Source organism: Myotis daubentonii, chromosome 15 (genome assembly GCF_963259705.1).
Source record: "Myotis daubentonii chromosome 15, mMyoDau2.1, whole genome shotgun sequence".
Lineage (NCBI taxonomy): Eukaryota > Metazoa > Chordata > Mammalia > Chiroptera > Vespertilionidae > Myotis > Myotis daubentonii.
The window spans coordinates 42,574,158-42,587,785 of NC_081854.1; the positions used below are offsets into that span (position 1 = coordinate 42,574,158).

At 39.1% G+C, this 13,628-nt stretch overlaps 1 protein-coding gene across 2 annotated transcripts in view; it reads right to left on the reverse strand.

The window, feature by feature from the left end:
• The window catches only part of AP1G1 (adaptor related protein complex 1 subunit gamma 1), an 85,734-nt gene that overhangs the window by 71,015 nt on the left and 1,091 nt on the right, over nucleotides 1–13,628 (reverse strand). The window lies entirely within an intron of this gene.

Here is a 13,628-nt window from a genome sequence, read left to right on the forward strand (position 1 = left end):
CCCCACACTGGTCACTTTGGTCGCCTGTGCAGGAGGCAACCAATCGTTTCTCTTTGTTCCCTTCCACTGTCTCTAAAAAAATCAATGTGGCTCAGTGGTTGAGGGTAGACCTATGTAACCAGAAGATCACCATTTGATTTGTGGGCTGTGGCCTCAATCCCCAGTAGGGGGAGTGCAGGAGGCAGCCAATCGATGATTCTCTCTCATCATTGATGTTTCTTTCTTTCTCTCTCTCTCTCTCTCTCTCTCTCTCTCTCTCTCTCTCTCTCTCTCTCCCCCCTTCCTCTCTGAAACAATCCTATATAATTAAACCCTAGTATGCAAATTGACCGAACGGCAGAACAACCAGTAGCTATGACGCACACTGACCACCAGGGGGAAGACGCTCAATGTAGGAGCTGCCCCCTGGTGATCAGTGTGCTCCCACAGGGGGAGCACTGCTCAGTCAGAAGCCAGGCTCCCACCTCCACTGCAGATGGGCGGTAAGGAGCAAGGGGTCCCGACTGTGAGAGGAATGTCTGCTGCCGGCTTAATCCCCAGGGGGAGAGGGCTTAAGCTGGCAGGCCGACATCCCTCAAGGGGTCCCGGACTACAAGAGGGTGCAAGCTGGGCTGAGGGACCCGCCCCTACCCTGTGCACAATTTTCGTGCACCGGGCCCCCAGTAAAAATATATTTAAGCACTAGCAGGTTTGGTTCAGTGGATACAGTTGTCGGCCCACAGACCAAAGGGTCCCAGGTTTGATTCTGATCAAGGCACATACTTTGGTTGCACGCTCCTCCCTGGCCGGGACCCTGGTCAGGACTCATGCAGGAGGCAACCAATCGGTGTCGTTTCTCTCACATCAATGTTTCCCCCTGTCTTTCCCTCTCTCTCTTCTACCTCCCTAAAAATCAAGTGGGAAAATACCCTCAGGTGAGGATTAACAAAAACATAATAAAAAAAAATTAAAATAATGACAACTTTATCTGTGTAATAACCCATTTCTAAACATTTTATAGTTTAGATACTGTCTGCTCATATTAACTGAACTACCTGATCCATCAAAAACTGAGAAAGATATGTTAAGTCTAACATTATGACTGTGTTTCTATTAAGCTCTCCTTTTATATCTAAATATTTATATTTAGTAGTTCAATGATTTTTTTCAATGCCTAACTGTCCATACGTTTTATTATCACAACAGATGTCCGTTGCACGAAGATTCACGCAATAGGCCTTCCTTCCCCTGGCTGCTGGCACCGGTTTTCCTCCAGCACCCGGGACCCAGGCCTTTAGTCCGGCCACAGCAGAGAAGCCAAGCCTCGAGGCTAGCTTCTTGCCTCCAGCTGCAGTGAGGCTTCGAGGCTAGGATTTTCCGCTGTGGCCACAGTGAGGCTTAACTTCTCTGCTGCGGCTGCAGGGGAGAAACCAAGCCTCTTCAGTCTTCACTCTTCACTCTTCACTCTGGCTGGAGCCTTCAGTCTTCGCTCCCCACCTGCATATGCAAATTAACCACCATCTTTGTTGAGTTAATTTGCATAATCATCCTGATTGGTTGGTGGGCATAGTGGAGTGAAACCAATTTGCATGTTTCTCTTTTATTAGTGTAGATGGCTTATACACTGCATCAAATTAAAATGTCCCTCTCGCCCTAACCGGTTTGGCTCAGTGGATAGAGCGTCGGCCTGCGGACTGAAAGGTCCCAGGTTTGATTCCGGTCGAGGGCATGTACCTTGGTTGCGAGCACATCCCCAGTAGGAGGTGTGCAGGTGGCAGCTGATCAATGTTTCTCTCTCATCGATGTTTCTGACTCTCTACCCCTCTCCCTTCCTCTCTGTAAAAAAAATCAATAAAATATATTTTTTTAAAATGTCCCTCTTTAGGACAAGGATGAACAGAGAACACAGAAAAATTAAAAGTCTGACTTATTAAGGTATAGGGATTATAGATGACTAGAGGCCTGGTGCATGAAATTCATGCACTGTGGGGGGGGGGGGGCCGCGAGGGAGGTCCCTAAGCCCGGCCTGCACCCTTTTGCAGTCTAGAACCCCTCACTCCTTACCACCTGCCTGCAGCAGAGACAGAAGAGGTTCCCTCTACTGCAGCTGCGCTCACCAGCTGTGAGCCGTGAGCCGGCTTCTGGCTGAGAGGCGCTCCCCCTGTAGGAATGCACTGACCACCAGGAGGCAGCTTCTGCATTGAGCGTCTGCCCCTGGTGGTCAGTGCGAATCATAGCGACTGGTCGTTCCGCCGGTCTTTCCGCCGTCTGGTCGCTTTGCATATTAGGGTTTTATTTTTTTTTTGGGGGGGGGAGGTTATTATATAGGATTGTATTTCTGTTTTATTAGTGATTATTTGGCAGATAATGGTGAAAATAAAGAGGAACTTTTTGAAAAATTTCTATGCAAAATGGTTAAACAAAATGAGGTGTTGGAGCTTTAACTAAATTAGTACCCAAAGAATAATCAAAATGATAAATGATTACAGGAAATAAAGTTTTAAACAGAAGGGACAAAAACGATCACCAAGTCTCCAGCTGTGAGAAAGGCATCAGAACTCAACCCTGCTCAGTTAACATTCTTCCTACTTCTGAGCTCACTCTACTGGGCTGTGTGAGCGACTGACAGCCAGAAGTCAAGAACATATTAAGAATACTGATCAAGAACATATAACCAAAAAAAAAAAAAATGGGCTCCTGCTGCTATGTGGTCCTTCTTTCCCTAAACCTAAAGCGATTTTGAGCTCTAAATCTAAAGAGAATTTTAAATTAAAAGCACATTTTCAATATTAAAATTACCTCCTTTTCTACCCAACACAAAGACTATACTTGAATTCTTTCTTATTAAACTGTAAGATTTAAGAAAAGAAATTAGATTTCAATTAATTTTGCCAATGTTACTGTATAACATCTAGTCACAGATTTATAAGTATGGCTGTGAATGCTGAAGGGACGTAAGTTAACACTAAGCAAAATGCTCCAAAAAAAAAGGTTCCATGCTTTCTTTCTCACATTCTCCATACAGACTATTATTTTTATATTATGCTCCATATAGAAGCCCTATTTCAGATTTTTATTCCATACACACACACACACACACACACACACACACACTTTAACGGCTGATAGCTCAATTTTGAAAATGAAATGTACTTTAATAAACACTGCCTTGCCTAGCCGGGTGTGGCTCAGCAGTAGAGCGTCGACCTAGGAACCAAGGGGTCACCGGTTCGATTCCCAGGCAGGGCATGTGCCCAGGTTGCGGACTCAATCCCCAGTGGGGGCATGCAGGAGGCAGCCGATCAATGATTCTCTCTCATCATTGATGTTTCTATCTCTCTCTCCCTCTCCCTTCCTCTCTGAAATCAATAAAAAATATATTAAAAATAAATCAATAAACACTGCCTTTATAATTATTCAAAGTATGTATATACATTTGGGGGAAATATATATACATACATATATATATGTGTGTGTGTATATATATATATATGTGTGTCTGTGTATGTGTGTGTGTGTGTGTGTGTGTGTGTGTATATATATATATATATATATATATTCCTTTAATGCATTTACAACTCGCAAAATCTGTGACCAAATTAATAAGAACACTTAATAGTTAGGAAGCTTACACCAATTAATCAATAGTGTTATGCTTCAATCAGACTTTTAGTTTCTAGTATTATCTTATAGGTACCAACTGTCATTAATTAACTTAGCAAGTTTTTTTTCACTGTCTTTGTGTTTTTCTTTCTGGGGGTGGGAGAGCAGTAGTACATACAGATCTATTTTCCTTGTATGAAGAAATGTATTTATAGAAGGGAAATGTCCTAAAGAATGAAGAAATGGAGAGACTGGAGTTAGTACATCACTAATAAATGAGAGATTAAATCTGGAGATAAGTATTTTGGTCACTGAGAGGCAAACTCCATGTGGGACAGGGATAGTTCTTTCATCAGGTTTTAACTACGGCCTGGAAGGATGAAACACTCAAGACCACCCAACTTTATACACTTTGGTCTCAGGCTCACATGTACCTTTCTGAGTATTAACAGCCTTCTCAAGTACCTTGCCTCCCAAGTACCTCCCTACAAGGAACAGGGTGCCCTGAAAAGCTGATACAGGTAATTCAGTAGAAATGCCTAGCCCCTTGTGAATCACAACACTGTCATTCTAACTTACACATCAGTGAGTTTGCTTAGGCTGAATCATCCCTAGGTGAAATACTGAAATTTCTGGATCTTCAAGGTTAAGGAGTAGGCTGTGAAATGTTCCACCACATTGAGATACCACCACACTGTCTAGGCAACCAGCTGGCATCCCTCTAAAACATCGGTTCTCAACCTGTGGGTCGCGACCCCTTTGGGAGTCAAACGACCCTTTCACAGGGGTCGCCTAAGACCATCAGAAAACACATATATAATTACATATTGTTTTTGTGATTAATCCCTATGCTTTAATTATGTTCAATTTTTAACAATGAAATTGGGGGTCACCACAACATGAGGAACTGTATTAAAGGGTCGCGGCATTAGGAAGGTTGAGAACCACTGCTCTAAAAGGTCTTAAGCTCTGTTCTCCCTGAAATACCACAGTAATTAATATGCTTAATTATCCATTCACCAAACCTGAGATTTTATTTATTTATTTTTAATATATTTTATTGATTTTTTTACAGAGAGGAAGGGAGAGGGATAGAGAGCTAAAAACATCGATGAGAGAGAAACATCAATCAGCTGCCTCCTGCACACCCCCTACTGGGGATGTGCCCGCAACCAAGGTACATGCCCTTGACTGGAATCGAACCTGGGACCCTTCAGTCCGCAGAGCCAAACCAGTCAGGGCCAAACCTGAGATTTTAAAAGTAGGTGTATGTAGCCCTGGCCGGCTTGGCTCAGTGGATAGAGCGTCGGCCTGTGGATAGAAGGGTCCCAGGTTCGATTCCGGCCAAGGGCACATACCCCGGTTGCAGGCTCCATCCCCAGTGGGGGCGTGCAGGAGGCAGCCGATCCATGATTCTCTCTCTTCATAAATGTTTCTATCTCTCTCTCCTTCTCCCTTCCTCTCTGAAATTAATAAAGAAACATATTTTTTTTAAAAAAAGTAAGTGTATGTAAATGCAAATACACCTAGTGAACAATTCAATTGCATTAAGCTGCATGAAAAGCAGTACAGGCCAAGCAGTCTATATCATAAAAGGCTGTGGTCTTGACGCCTTAGGCGTCACAGCCAAACGAGCAGCAGCTCTCACGGAGGGTAGGGCGTGAGATACTAGCAGCGGAGAGCTATGAGCAGCTGAGGGCGTCACATTTATCTGTCTATTTTTCTACAGGATGGCATTAGAAAGTTTATTAATAAATGATTTAATACTAAGATAAATTTTCCCTTGCATATTCTTCATGAATCCAAGTTCTGTTAATTCAGGGTACCAAGAAAGGGCTAGGGAAGGCAGGGGGGAGGTTATAGGAAATTAAAGAACCTTTTTTAACCCACGTTTCTGACGTTAGTTAGGAAGGGGGAAAAGTCCCTTGACAACAGTGTCAAAAACTATAAAATATCTAGGAATAAATTTAGCATTAAAGGTATAGGAACTAGGTGAAGAAAACTATTAAATCAATGAAACCTTTACTGAAGGACCTAAAGCTAAAACCAGACCTGAACAAATGGGAATTCATCATAATAAAGAAAAATTATCATCATTAAAAAGTGTCATTAATATATGAATATAATGCAATCCAAACAGTGGACGTTTTGAGGTTTCTGAACTCAACAAAATTATTTTCAGTCAACATAGATATAAGGATAAATGTTTAAGAATAGTCATCCACAGCCTCTGCCTTGGTTGCATAAAATGTCTATGTACTCAAGCAATAAAATTGTTTTAACTAGGAAAAAAAATGAGAAATTTTAAAAATACAGTGATAGGAGCTTTTCTTAATAGAGTGTAACTTTCTATAAAGTTGTTACATTCAAAACAGTAAAATAATACCACAGGTAGAGAAAAACAGAACATCCAGAAATAGAATAAATATATATGGGAACTTGATATATGATATAGTGGTATTTAATTCATTGAGGAAAGAATGGTTTATTTAGCCTGGCCGGTGTGGCTCAGTGGTTGAGCGTTATCCCCCTGGCACCAAGAGGCTGCCAGTTCGCTTCCAGGACAGGGCAAATGCGCAGGGTTGCTAGTTACATCCCCAGTACAAGAGTGCAGGAGGCAGCCGATCAATGGTTCTCTCTCATCAGTGTTTCTCTCTCTCTCCCCCCTCCCTTCCTCTTTCTCTAAAGTCAATAAAAACATTTTTAAAAGAAAATTACCAAATGGGTTTTTTTAAAGAATGGTTTATTTAGGCCTGACACAGTTGGCTCTCTACACAAAGAAAAACCCTAAGACCCCCACACACTCTTCATACCATATAAAGTTAATTCCAGATGAATAAATACATGTCATACAACAAAGAATTAATATACCATAAGGTGTTCCTACAAGATAAGGAGAAAAACTTAAAAATGAACCAAGAACAGAAATAGACAATTCTCAATAAAGGAAATCCAAATTTTAAAAAAAAATCAAAAAAAGCTAGCTCTTGTCCTAGCTGGTTTGGCTTGGTGGATAAAGCATCGGCCTGTGGACCGAAGGGTCCCAGGTTCGATTCCAATCAAAGGCACATACCTCGGCTGTAGGTTCAGTCCCCAGCCCTGGTCAGGGTGCATGTGGAAGACCAATCAATGTGTCTCTCTCACATCGATGTTTCTCTCTCACTGTCTCTCCCCCTCCCTTCTATTCTCTCTAAAAATCAATGGGAAAATATCCTCGGGTGGGGATTAACAACAACAAAAAAAGCTAGCTCTTGCCCTGGCTGGTGTGCTCATTGGTTAGAGCATTGGCCTTAGCACAGAAGGGTCGGGTCGCAGGTCGAGGATTGGATTCCTGGTCAAGGGCACATAACTGGGTAGCAGGCTCCATCCCCAGCCCTGGCCTGGTGTGTGCAGGAGGCAACCAATCAATGTGTATCTCTTTCAACTCAATGTTTCTCTCCCGCAGCCCCTCCCCACTCTAAAAATATCAATGGAGCCGAGACCGGTTTGGCTCAGTGGATAGAGCGTCGGCTTGCGGACTGAAGGGTCCCAGGTTCGATTCCGGTCAAGGGCATGTACCTGGGTTGCGGGCACATCCCCAGTAGATGTGCAGGAGGCAGCTGATCGATGTTTCTCTCTCATCGATGTTTCTAACTCTCTATCTCTCTCCCTTCCTCTCTGTAAAAAATCAATAAAATATATTTTAAAAAAAAGAAAAAGAAAAAAGAATGAGGCTATGTGTGCTTCAAAAAAAAAAATAAATAAAAATAAAAAAAATAAAAATATCAATGGAAAAATATTCTCAACTGAGGATTAACGAAAAAAAAAAAAGCTAGCTCCAGTAACAGTCAGGGAAATTAAATTTAAAATAAAGCTGAGAAACCATTTATCACATAGCAGTCCAGTAAAAATTAAATAATTACATCTAACGATGTGACAATATGGAAAACCCACTGCCTGTAGGGGTGGAAATTATGACAACCTATTTAGAAAGTAATCTGACAATAACATGTAAAAATAATTCCTTTGCCCTGACTGGTTTGGCTCAGTGGATAGAGCGTCGGCCTGCGGACTGAAGGGTCCCGGGTTCGATTCCGGTCAAGGGCATGTACCTTGGTTGCGGGCACATCCCCAGTGGGGGGCGTGCAGGAGGCAGCTGATCTATGTTTCTCTCTCATAGATGTTTCTAGCTCTCTATCCCTCTCCCTTCCTCTCTATGGAAAATCAATAAAATATATTTTTAAAAAAAATAAAATAAAATATAATTCCTTTAACCCAAAAATCCCATCTTGGAGATCCTATTTGCAGAAATACAAACATCAGCAAATAAGGTAATACAGTATGTACAAGGATATTCACTGTAACACTGTTTGTGGTAGCAAAATCTAAAAAAAACCTGAATGTCCACATAAAAATAGCTGAATATTTATATATAGTACATATATACTATGAGATATAACAGCGGTGTTTAAAAGAACAAAATAGAATTATATTTACTGACCATGATGTGTTAAGAAAAGCCTGTTACAGAGTAATATAAAAACAAAGAAGCACTACATATGTACACTTATGTAAGTATCTACAATACTTGACCAAAGCATGGAGAGAAATAATGAGGTATACCTATAAACTGGTAAAATGGCTGGGAAGTAATAATAAAGGGGTTGAGGGAAAGGAATAGCTTTCTTTTTTAAAAAAATATTTTTATTGATTTCAGAGAGGAAGGTAGTGGGAGAGAGAGAAAGAAACATCAATGATGAGAGAGAATCACTGATTGGCTGCTTCCTGCATGCTCCCCACTGGAGACTGAGCCTGCAACCTGGGCATGTGCCCTTGACCGGAATTGAACCCAGGACCCTTTAGACCGCAGGCCAACACTCTACCCGCTGAGCCAAACCAGCTAGGATGGAAATGAATAGCTTTCTTAAAAGTATGTCTTTAGCGCAGCCAGCTTGGCTCAGTGGTTGAGCATCAACCTATGAACCAGGAGGTCACGGTTCGATTCCCAGTCAGGGCAAATGCCCAGCTTGTGGGGTCAATCCCCAGTGTGGCCAAAAACATACTAAAAAAAGCTAGATCTTGCAGGAGGCAGCCAATCAAGGATTATCTCTCATCACTGATTTTCTCTCTCCCCCTTCCTCTCTGAAATCAATAAAAATATTTTTTAAAGTATGTCTTTAAAATTTTTTTTCACTTATTACAATGGATACCTATTATTTTGTAAGTTAAGATGATAGATGAAAAAACAAAAAACCCTCAGCACTATAAAAGTAGATTATTCAAACACTAAGGGAGCGTCAGTAACAAATCAATGAACTATCAGCATATTTCCATTTCAGGGTGGGGGGAAAGTCTGAAGTTCTCAATTCACTATTAGTTTCCTTAGCATAATAAATTACATAATAGACATTCAAAAGAAAAAAACAGTGGCAGGAAGAGTAGATTTCTTTGCTGTCTGCTGGAAGCTTTTGCATAAGAAAAAGTCTGAGTAAATCAAAAAAAGTAAAGGATAATATTTCAGAATTAAATAATTTTTCAAAGACGTGAAGATAAAGTTTTGTATATATTTTCTACACCTGAAAATCAACTGCAATGACATCAACTCTATCAGTCACAAGTAAATGACCTGCAGTAGATTCGCATAATTAACTCAGCACCCTGACAGCTTTTGGCTCTAGCACCGACCAATTACCATATGGCTAAGCACCTGAACAATTTTTTTCATATTATTTTCATTCATACAATCTATTCCACAGAGTAGTTACTAAGTATCAGGCACTGTGCTATGTACTAGGGATACTACAAATTAGATGGTTCTTATCTTCTAAAGATATAGGGAAAGTAGACAATAAGTACTAAAAAAGGCCTGCACCTCTTTGCCTAGGGGTATAGAGAGAAGGAAGAACAGGTTCACTGGTGGAGGGAGAGATTCCAGGTATAGGAAGAACAGGTATAAGGAGAATGAAAGAACATGGAGTATTCAAGGAACAGTAAAAACTTTGGTATATGTAAATAAAAATAATACTACTAGATGCTAACAAAATCAGATTGTAAGCTACTTCCTCATTCTACTTTCTAAAATAATCAACATTTATTAAGCTTTCATCATGGAAAGTTTCTAAAAAAAATACAGAGGTCAAGCATTAACTGGAAGAGATACACATTTATAAAACACCACATATATTGGGTACTATCAGAAAAAAAAGGTTCTTTCCTCTTACAATACTTTCCTTCAATGATCATACAAAAAACCCAATACCAGCAAAGATTCAATTACTCTACACAATGTTCCTTATTATTTTCAGTTAGTTTCAGCATTCATCCAAACCAGTATTTTGACCATATTTTTAAAGTATCATGTTTTCAAAATTTTCATAAAGTGAGAAAGGAACCAAATCTTTTGTGCAGACTTCTAAAAAGGAATAAAAAATTATCTTCCCTTCCTTTTCTTCAGCTTAAAACTGAACAATTTCCCAATAGTGAGGTTTAGTAAATAGTTTCACTAAATTGAGCTGTAAAGACACTAATGGAACTTCTTTTACTTTGAGGTGTACAACTGTGTGATCATTTACAAGTTAGATCTTATAACCAAATACTGTACATCTATTCTTTGGCAGTCTTTATTTTAACCCAAAGGCTTGTGAAAAGGGATGTGCAAAAATTTTACAGTTCCAAAGATTTAAGTTCATGTCTTTCTCATATTTACTCTTCCCAAGAATTCGTAACATTAACCTCAAAGCCAGACAAGCTGAAAAGCCAAGGATGGTTGGTACAATGAAAATATAGTCAGCTACAACAAGCAAGCTGGAGTGAGCAAAGCAACTTTATATCAGGTTACACAGTGACTGTCACTCTGTAACAACAGAGAAAGGGGGGTAAAAACTACTTGCCTTTAAGATGTCTTTAAATATTCATAAAGTAGAAAAGTCACAAATATCTTCTCCACCTTTTAAAAAACGAATTTTTTTCCTTCTAAGTCTATTTTTCACTGACATTTATAACTTATTAATAATTTTCTCATTCCAGTGGTTTAAGTGGGCAAAAAAAAACAAAACAAAAAAACACACACACACACAAAACTTCTAAGTACCTTGTGATAAAAAAGCATTTCTCATTTCAATCACATTATCCTAAACCTTACACTTTTACACAAATGTTAGTTGATGCTGACTCAAGTTTGGCACGTATGTTTTTTATTTATTTATTTACTTACTTCAGGGCCCTTCAAACATGGATGTGACTGTTCTAATAACCAGAATTCATACCAAATTCAGTGTGTTGTGCTACTCCTTCAGTGAAGAAAAAATCTTACACTACAAATATTTTAAAGACAGAAATGACTGCCTTTACAAAAAAAAATATTTTCTATGCAAAAAGGCAAATGAAAATATTCTGCTGTTTGACAAAGATGATTTTCAAATCCTATAAGCCAAGAAATATAAGAGCTTAGATAAATCTACATGTTCTCCTAATTTTAAAATTGCTTACTACTTTAAATATTAACCTGAATGAAAGAAACTGAATAAATTTAACAAAGGGATGAAAGAAAGCAAATAAAGATTGAATCACAAACACCAAAAACAAGTTGTTGGAGTTTGAGGAAAAGTTATTGTTGTAGATTTTCTGACACTAAACCCAATAATAATTAAAAATTTTTTATATCAATTAAGTCCCTCTGTATACACAAAACTTTTAAATCCTCATCAAATAGGAATTAAGCATTTCAAAAATCTGTTTTGGTAAGTAGCTTCCCAATTCAATTTTTTAATTAAAAATAATCTTTTGAGCCCTAGCCAATTTTCTCAGTGGATAGAGCACGAGTACTGAAGGATCCGGTCAGTTTTTAAAATTAGGAGAACATGTAGATTTATCTATGCTCTTATATTCAATTCTGGGCAAAGGTACATCCTTGGGTTCAGGCTCAATCCCCCTCCATTCGGTGGGGAGGGGGCGTGTGGGAGGCAAGCAATTGTTTCTCTCTGAGTCTTCCCTTCCCTTCAGCTCTCTCTAAAAAAAAATCAATGGGAAAATATCCTCAGGTAAGAATTAACAACAACAACAACAAAAAAACCTTTTGAAAAATACTTGTTCAACTTTTTCAAATGGTATACAAAGTTTTCATAAATCACAAAAACTCGGGTTTTTGTTTCAGTACATCATTGATTTCATGCAAGACTACTTTAAAAAATAAATAGAAGGTCACCAAAGATTTTGCTGGCTATTTTTATACTTTATAGTTTCACTCTCAAATCTAGAGCTTGCTGTCAATGAAACAGACCATAGAACTGCTCCCAAAAGAAAATGAATTAAGGTTTCCTGAACAATAATTTAAAGTATAATCCTGACACAGTTAGACAAAGCAGACATTCAAGTCTGTCTGTTCTGATCAATCAACAGTGCACTAAACACCATTTTGCTTATAATTTGTAAGACAAAAAGACACTTTCTCCAATTGAATGCAAAACATTTAAATACCAGTACAGTGTGCCACAAAATGAACTGAGTTAAATAACACCTATCTAATAGCTCTTCCAATACCTTGTTTTAAACCTATAACTCAGAGATGAAACATTTCAGTAGCAACTACAAGAACATACTTAGTAAATGAGTGAGTATTCCACAATGTTTGGTATTTGACAGTTGCTTTAAATCAGAGGTGGGGAACCTTTTTTCTGCCAAGGGCCATTTGGATATTTATAACATCTTTCGCTTTAATTTAATTAATTTAATATAAATTTATATTGCTATGAAAAAAGCTCCTAGATTTATTGCATTTCGAGCCCTGCCTGTGGTTGCCTTGGCAGGGACAGACCAAATGAAGGGCCAGAAGTTCCCCACCCCTGCTTTAAACCAAAAATAAATAAATAACTCCATAGCTTCAGAGTAAATACACAAATAGTAACTAAGATATTTTTTTAAAGTCCCCTTAAAACAAATAAGAACACTGACTATTTACAATGAAAACATTCAGTCTTCTACTGAGACATCATATGACCAGTACAGGAATGTACTACCTGATAACCTGACGATAAGAAAAATGCATTTGTACATGAATTGGAAGAATTAAAAGATTTGCCCCAGTTCAAGTTACACATTTTAGTTTCAGCAGTCACTGGACTGTAATCTCAAATAAATTATTTCTCTTTTGAAAATGTAAAAACCCAGGCTAAGATGACATAGAGGTGATTCAATTACACATACTAACTTGAAATGTGGGAAACCATCAGAGAATTACTGTGAAATGCTTTTTATTCAAGCATGCTATACTGCAAACCTACTTCAGCGTAGAATAAAGGTGGTGATGCCCGGCCGGTGAGGCTCAACAGCTGAGCGTCCACCCAGGAACCAGGAGGTCGCGGGTTTGATTCCTGGTCGGGGCAGGAGCCCTGATCCCCAGTGGGGATGCGTGCAGGATTCAGCCACCGATGTTTCTACCGATGTTTCTACCACCTCGTCCCTCTCCCTTCCTCTCTCTCTCTCTCTCTCTCTCTCAAAATAAATAAAAACATTTTTTAAAGTGGTGAGATTACGGGCACCTGGAGAATCTATATTTTTAAACTGAAGGTTAACGTGTATATATATAATAGTCTGGCAAATATTACCGGGAGCCAAGGACGTGAATATTTAAAATCCAACTATTCCCAGGAAAACCCAAGTATATTTTAGAACCGGTCAGCAAAGATCATTACAGGGCAAAACACCTGAAAGTGAAGATCACTAAGAAATCTTCATTCACTCCTCCCTCTGTTCTCTGAACTAATCCCTACAGCAGCCAAAAAAAAAAAAAAAAAAAAAGTTACATTCCTTTCTACCTTTATCAGATTAAGACTCTTCTTCACAGGCATATCTTCACGCCCAAGGACATATAACACCAAGGAAAATACATTAAGTGTCCATAGGCACCAAAAAGCTAAACGTTCGGCACAAGAAGGGATTCCACACATGAGAAAACACCTGACAGCCTCCTCCCTACCTATTCCCCCCCCCCCACACACACACACACACAAAAAGCTATTTAATCAGCTTTACAAACATTTACTGCACAAGTACACTCCGAGTGAGTGCTT